The 7,995-nt window shown below is 40.7% G+C and overlaps 1 long non-coding RNA gene across 1 annotated transcript in view; it reads right to left on the minus strand.

The window, feature by feature from the left end:
* Positions 1-6,706, minus strand: part of LOC140709919 (uncharacterized) — a 335,514-nt gene extending 328,808 nt beyond the window's left edge. The window contains exons 1-2 of the long non-coding RNA XR_012090699.1: positions 6,413-6,706; positions 1,353-1,440 (exon numbers count right to left, since the gene is read on the minus strand). This is a non-coding gene — a long non-coding RNA (uncharacterized lncRNA). The remainder of the gene's footprint in view (positions 1-1,352; positions 1,441-6,412) is intronic.
* Positions 6,707-7,995: the final 1,289 nt, after the last annotated feature.

The raw sequence follows: 7,995 nt of genomic DNA on the forward strand, positions 1-7,995 counted from the left end.
TTACAAGGAGATATTACATGTCACAGTGTTATGCTTTACACCAAAAAAGGTTAGTATTATTGTTAATCTAGTGAAAATGTGAGTCATCGGAAAAAAAAGAGAAAAACAAGAAACAATAATGTAGCTCAAGCTCATCTGACCAGGCTCAACACAAGGAAATAGTAACTAGTGCCAAATCTGCAGGATATAAAGAATGAGACAAAAGGGTCAGTGAAATTATGTCTGCCTCAGAAATGATAGATTTTAAATGGCTTGTGTCAGGAAGTAAACTTACAACATTCTTCGAGCCACCATTTCCATTTATTATCAGCCATTCTTCCCATGGAACACCAGTTCAAAGAGGAAACCTATTGTTAAACACTCTGTTCTCTTCCAACTGAAAGGGTGAACTATGTTTTCTTTCTTTTAACTAAGTCACCTTTAAAATTCAGCAAGATTCCTATCTCAGCAGCAAAGACCCAAACTCTCACATAAAATTTTCCTGCTCAATATCATCAGCTAGGGTTCATTTCCAGTCATGAATACAAGCTTTTGGGCACAAGTATGTAAGTAGTTACACAAACATAAATTCATTTGGGGAGATAGGTGACTTCTGTAGGTGTGAATGTACATGTATATATAATTCTATACATTGGAGCCTCTAGAAGGTTTATAGTTTTATAGCGACATTAACAAGAAGAAATTTTAAATCCTTTAGTTTTTGTCAAAAGAAGGAGCTTTAGTTTGTGTAACATAAAATTAGAATTGCTTTTACTTGCTACCAGTTTAATATCAACATTTTTACCCAGAGTTAGACCCAAAGCTAAACTGCTGGGATTTGACATAACAAAACTGCTGTCCATATGTGAACCAAAAAAATCACCTGGGATCTATCAGCCAGTTAAGACTTTTTGCTCAGATCCAACTTTAGAGGGTGACTTCTGTCCAGAGCTAAGGAAGAACACAATTCATTATGACTGCAGAACTCAGAGAAGTCAAGAAGCAGATTCACTGGCCATTTGTAAACTTTTCCTGTGACCCACAGCTAGAGCAAAGTACCTCTTAATTGTGAATAAATTTTCCTGATAAAAGTTTCTCACTCCTTTCTTAAATCTGGAACGTCCCTTGCTTGGAAAACACCCACATACACATAACAAAAGGAATTCATTCCAGATGTCCAAGAGGCCTTGCACGTCAGGGTCTGGTTCTCAAGGTAGCAAATGGAAATTTTGGCAGGTGGTCACAGTGGTATTTTGTCCCTCTCAAACTTGCTGCCATCAAACCACACTGTAAAACTCACCTGGTTTACATTTGTATAATTTTTGCCTAACAAAGGGAGGAAAAGACGACGAGAGAATTCACTGAATACTCACCAGATCACAAGGCTTAAACACAGGTATAGGTAAATTCATCAGTAAGAGTTTCATCAGTGCTGTGTTCCCAGAACTGTTCTGTTCCAAGCTGTGTGGAGGAAACAAAAGTAGGAAACACTGTCCTAAGTCTTGAGAATTTAAAATGACTTCCTAGTGACAAGGTTAATGAGAACGAAAGTGCCACAGTGCTCCCGTAGTACCCTGCATAAAGCATCACTGCACGTACTACTCGCTATAATGAACAGTTTGTGTGACTGATGTCATCCACCATGTCCAGCCCCCAACAAGAAGCATGGCATATCTGTCATAGTAAACACAGAGCCCAAAGCATATTTGATAAATGCTAACTCAGTGAATGTAGGAAACAATAGTAGAAAAAATTAAAGAGATGTGAGAGCCGTGGGGATTCAAAATGCAGTCAAACATGAGCCCGTTATGTTTCTGGGAATTATCAAGTGTTAATACATTTTATTCTGCTAATAAGGCATCCCTTCATATTCCTAAGAATCAATTTGAATTGTTCTGCCCTCAATCATACTATACACTGAGAAACAACAGCTACTATGCTAGAAAATATAACCTTTAGTCTGGAAGTCCATTGTTAAAAAGCAGGTATTATCTCACTGCAGAAGAAAGGAAGAAGAGGTATTAAGAGTGATGATGTTGATTTCATTGCTGTGTTTTGGTGACAGCATATTCCCAAGGGGAAAGGCAGGCTTGCTGGCCGAGGCGGGGGGCGGGGGGGGGGCGGAGCGCTCAAACTTAGGTGAAGGCAGGAGATTCATTTTTTTTTATGTAAATTAAGTCTTATTCTTTACAAAGCAGTTCAGATAAAACATCTGCTTACTAGATTGTAAACAGGGTTGAGGGTCCTAGACCTTCACTGTGACCAAATTATTCAGCATTCTCAGTGTAAAACACCGTTTATAAGAGAACTTCAATAAATATCATATGAAGGGTAGTTGTATGGTGAAATAAGTTTAGGAAACACTAATTACCATATTTCCCTCTTTAGATTTGCAATGTACCTTTATATTGTAAAGAAAATTGTGTTAGTTTACCCACTCGGGGTTTTCCCAAAATTTTTGCCTATGGGCTCATTATTCACAAAGTAGATTAGAAAACACCATTCTGGGAGACTTGAGTTGACAGCTGTCTAACTTTTCTTTCAGTGCTAAATTCTATATCATGTTGGGCCAACATTCTATCACTTTTTAGAAGTCATAGCTAAAACTTGGGAACATATTACTGCTCCTAAAGAACACGAGAAGAACTGAGATCTGAAGATTGAAGCTCAGCAAGAGCCCATCCTGAAGACCAAGGATGAGAAACAGCACTTGGTATCACAGCCTAAAATTAAAATATTCTTGGGGAAAAAATTGAATTTGAATCTGATCAAGCCTTGCTAGATCTTACCACCATTTACAGGGATGACACCGTGGAATGCAATCAACAAAATCTCAACTTGAGAAACTCTAGAGAATGCATAACCTGCTGCCTTCAAAAAATAAATTAAAAAACAAAACAAAGCATAAAGGGAGGTGTTAACTGTAGATTAAGATACTGAAGAGGCACATCAACCTGGTGGTGTTTGAGGTTTTTTTGTTTTTGTTGTTTTGTTTTGTTTTTTTTTTTTTTGAGACAATCTCACTCCGTCACCCAAGCTGGAGTGCAGCGGTGCAATCTCGGCTCACGGTAACCACCGCCTCCCAGGCTCAAGTGGTTCTCCTGCCTCAATATCCCAAATAGCTGGGATTACAGGTGCATGCCGCCATTCCCTGCTAATTTTTTTTTTTTTTTGTATTTTTAGTAGAGACAAGGTTTCACCATGTTGGCCAGCCTGGTCTCAAATTCCTGACCTCAGGTGATCCACCTGCCTTGGCCTCCCAAAGTGCTGGGATTAGAGGCGTGAGCCACCACACCTGGCCAGTGTTTGAGTTTTGTTTGGATTCTAATTTGAGCAAATTAACTATGAAAAAACATTTATGAGACAATCAGGAATCTTTGAACACTTTCAGGATATTTGATGATATTAAAGAATTACTGTTAATTTTTTTAGATGTGATAGTATTCTGGTTGTAATTTTGTAAAATACATAATACTTTCTGAAATATTTTCGTATGAATAATGTTATCTAGGATTTGTTTCAAAATAATCCTGGGGAGGGGGATATCAATAAAAATAGACTTGTCATAGTATGATGAGGTGGATACACTGAGAGCTTAGTACACTATTCTCTCCAATTTTGTATTTTTTTCAAATTAAAAGTTTTCCAAAAGCAGTTGGAAGAAAAAAAGAGGGCAAATAAATTACAAACCAGATGAATACACTGTTTGAAAAGCCACAAGAGCAAGGAATTGTGAGACACGACACAGGGACAGAAAACACCATGGATACAACAGAGAAGTTAAGGAGTGTGAAAACCAAGAAAAGAAATTTCAGTGGAGTTTTAAGAGTAAAACAGATTATGAAGCGTTCAAAGTATGATGTCTGGTGAAGAAATGTACATAGCTATACCCTCTCATTTGAGGAAGATGGTTATGAAAAAAGATGGTGGTTGGAGGTCAAGTGAAGGTTTGGCAAGATGTGTAATGCTATGGACTGCATTGTGTTCCCTCTAAATTAATGTGTTGAAGCCCTAAACCTCCTCCATGTGATTGCATTGGAGAAAGCGACTTTAAGGAGGTGATTAAAGTGAAATGAGGTATAAGAATGGAGCCCTAATCCAACAGACCTGTGGCCTTATAAGAAAAGAGAAACTAGAGATTTCTCTCTGTCACGCACACAGAGGAAAGGCCATGTGAGGACATAGCAAGAAGGTGGCCATCTACAAGCCAGGAAGAGGGTCCCCATTAGAATGGGACCATCCTGACACTTTGATCTTGGACTTCCAGCCTCAGCCTCCAGAACTGTGGAAAAAAAAAAAAAAAACTACCCAGTCTATGGTATTTTGCTATGGCAGCCCAAGTTGACTAATGCAGGTAAAACATGCACATTTACCTCATTAGCCTTTCTCGCTACTTTGCTAAGCATTTATCAGGTACTTTTTTTATTATGTTGAAATTCAACATGGGAAAATACATGTCACTGAGTGGTATTGTTGTTCTGTGTTCCTTTAGGCGAAGGTCGGTCAGGTGCAGCCACAAGAGAAGACACAGGAGAGGCTCCAGGAAACAAGATGTGTGATACTTGCAGGTCCTGGAGAGCCAGTTACTGCATGCTGAGAGGGGGCCATATGGGAGGAGTGCCAAGGAAGCGGGCTCAGCCAAGCACTGGGGAGAGCCGAGAGAGAGTGAGGACCTGTGGTCAGGTGCCTTCACTGGCGGTCAGGGTGGAGTACACAAGAAAAGGGATTTCACTGGTGCATTTGAATGTTACTAAGTCATGGTTGAGGGAGGGCAGTGACGGGAAACTTGTGAGAGGGACCAGCCTTATCACATCAGTGTGTCTGGACACCTGGAGAAGGTGCTCACAGCTCAACAAGAGGCAGCAGGAAACCAAATAGGAAGTTTAAAAATTTTTTAATTTCACAATACAGCTATAAAGATTCAGGAATTGTTCCTCTTAAAGTTTGTTTTCATAACATGCTCTTTTCACTGTGTTCACGTTTTACTTCTTTAAAGGAGAAAACACCAGCTTTCAGCTTTAATCATAAGCAGAAAGCTTAGATAAACCATGTAAATCCAGGTCGGGCATGGTGGTTCATGCCTATAATCCCAGCACTTTGGGAGGCCGAGGCAGGTGGATCACCTGAGGTCAGGAGTTCAACACCAGCCTGGCTAACTTGTGAAACCCCATCTCTACTAAAAATACAAAAATTAGCCAGGCATGGTGGCAGGAGCCTGTAATCCCGGCTGAGGCAGGAGAATTGCTTGAACCTAGGAGACAGAGATTGTAGTGAGCTGAGATGGCGCCATTGCACTCCAGCCTGGGTGACGAAGCGAGACTCCGTCAAAAAAAAAAAGAAAGAAAAAGAAAGCCAAATTTTTCTCCCTTATTACTTTCCAAAGCACATAGGCTCACTTAATTCAGCTATTAAAAATTTATGCATTCAAGATCTCCCAGTTTTTCTGACCAAATTGATGCTCTTAAATTTTCCTCATTCTGATTGTCAAGGGTTCCCAACACCACTCTCGTGTTCAGTGATTCACTAGGGTTCACGGGACTCAGCATATAGTCACAGCTACAATTTATTACAGCAAAACGAGGCAAGGCAAAATTAACAAGGGGGAAAGGAGCATTGGGTGAGACCCAGAGGAAACCAGGCACAAGCTTCTAAGGGTCCGCTCTCAATGGATTCTCACAGAACACACTAAATTCCTTCAGCAATGAGTTGCAACAACACATGTGAAATATTGTCTACGAGGGAAGCTTATTAGAGACTCATTGTCCAAGGCTTTTGCTGGAGGCTGGTCACTTAGGCACTCTCTGCCTAGCACTTGCCAAAATGCCATACTCCAAGAAGAAAAGCAGGTGTTCGGCATAAGCCAGTCGCACAGTTCAGGCACAGTGAGCCACTCCTCACTTAGGCAACTGTGGAAACCTTCCTGAAATTTAAGATTTCAGATGCCAGCCTGGTGCCAATCTTACAAGCAGGCCTTTCTAAGACAGCTGTCTCAGGCCTGCCATGTTAACTTATCTCTGCACACTCATGTGAAAATCTGCTGTCATTCAGGACTATTCAGGGGCTTCACCCACTGTGACCTCTTTGTAGCCTTTAATGCTGTGACCACATCCTCTTTCTGAATTTTATACCTTTCATGATTTTTATACCGTGCTATACCATGAAACTATTTCTTCCCTTCTGTGTCAGAAAAGGGGATTATGAGAACAGTCCCATGGTTAGGGACTGAGGGAGGTGGGTGACCCCAAACTGTAACTCTTTCCCTCAGTGAATCTGAAATCAAATACAACCACACATCCCCAAAATGGAAACCCTTCAGAAGACCAATCCTTCTGGTCTCTATTTGGAATCTGTATCCTCTCATCCCCACATCTCTGTTCCTGCCCCTTGTAGCATATCTCCAACCCAGGCTAAAGTGGCATTTGCCCCAACTCACCTTGGCTTCTTTAGAAGGCTGTACCGCACTTCTAATCTTCATGTTTGTCACTTGGCCAGAGGAACGTTATGGAGAGAAGCTTTGCCCCACTACGTTCTGTCCGTTTTATTGCCCCGGGATTTCACATTCACGTACTTCCAATTCTCAAAGCAATCATGGCCTAATTGGCCTCTCTCCCTTCATCACTTCCATCCTACTAATACCCAACATAGAAATATCCCTAACCACAGCTGTGACTTTTGATCACTCCACAACTTAAAACTGTCAGTGTTGCCTGTTGCCTATTTCCTAATGAACTGAATTACCTAACGAATAAAACTCTTGGCCTGGTATTAAGATCGTCCATGACTTAGCCACACTCTCTTTTTCTAGTCCCATCTTTCTCTACTGCTATTCCCATATTCATTTCTAGGTGAATAAGGAAGCTATTTAATAATGGTTCTCTAGATAATTTAGTGAAAATAGATCAATGGGCTGGTTTCTTTTTTTCTGTTTTTTTTTTTGTTGTTGTTGTTTTTTAATGTACCTTTTCTCTCCAGGCTACATTAATTGAGAATAAGATCAAGAACTCATTTGTAATGATCAGCTGGAGCCAGGCTGTCTCTCACCTTGCCAGCACACTGGAATCACCTGGGGACCATTACAAAATGCCAATGCCTGGATCCAGCTCCTTGGTTTTCTGATTCAGTCGATCTAGGATGTGGCCTGGGCATTAGGGTTTTTAGAAGCTCCCTGGTGTTTCTATAATGCAAAACCAGGGCTGAGAAACACTGACACAGAAAATCTGTCTTTTCCTGTGTTGTGTCCAAAACGGACTATGGGACTATTACAACAGAGTCCAACCATGTTCTTTTTATATCTCTGTTCCTCATTTAAAGCCAGTGTGCTCCCCTCAATCTCCACTTCTCCTCTTTGACACCCAACCCCCAATGCCTCTTTCTTGAGAAGACTTCCCTGATCTCCAGTGAACAGCATTCTCATCACCCCTGAAATGTAGGACCATCTTGCTCATGCCCCTCCGCTTCTGATGCTGCTCATCTGTCTTGTTTCTCACGTTATTCTGGTATTCTTGTATTGCTGCGGCCCTTCTTTCCTCGGTGCCTTTCCAAGCACCTTTCTCATAGTTTGATTTAGAACAAAATTTTGTGTTAGGATGTTAAATGAAAATTTGAAAAATCAAAACGTGATTTTTAATTTTTACAATGGTTGTGTAATGCTTTTAACGAGAGATTCACCCAGCAAGTCAGGTAGATATATTCTGATCTTCCCAAGTCATGAATTATGCCGAGAGCAAACACCCCTAATCATTCTTAGATCTGAATCAACTCTGGGCACATTTACTTTACTTTTCACTGACAACTACTCGCTTTTCAGGCTTAGGCTACCAAATCCAAAGTTGCATATTCAGGATTCCAAAACAAAAGAAAACCAAAATAGCCCCCTTTTGCCATGCTGTGTCCTGCTATAAACTAGGCTGGGTTTGCATCCAAATGTGAGGAAAAAACAAGGAGATGAGAATTGACATGCATCATTAGTTGGTAGTAGTTTGGTTTTCTTTTCTTGATTGCTTCAGGGCTGACAGC

The sequence above is a fragment of the Chlorocebus sabaeus genome, chromosome 23, assembly GCF_047675955.1.
Source record: "Chlorocebus sabaeus isolate Y175 chromosome 23, mChlSab1.0.hap1, whole genome shotgun sequence".
NCBI lineage: Eukaryota > Metazoa > Chordata > Mammalia > Primates > Cercopithecidae > Chlorocebus > Chlorocebus sabaeus.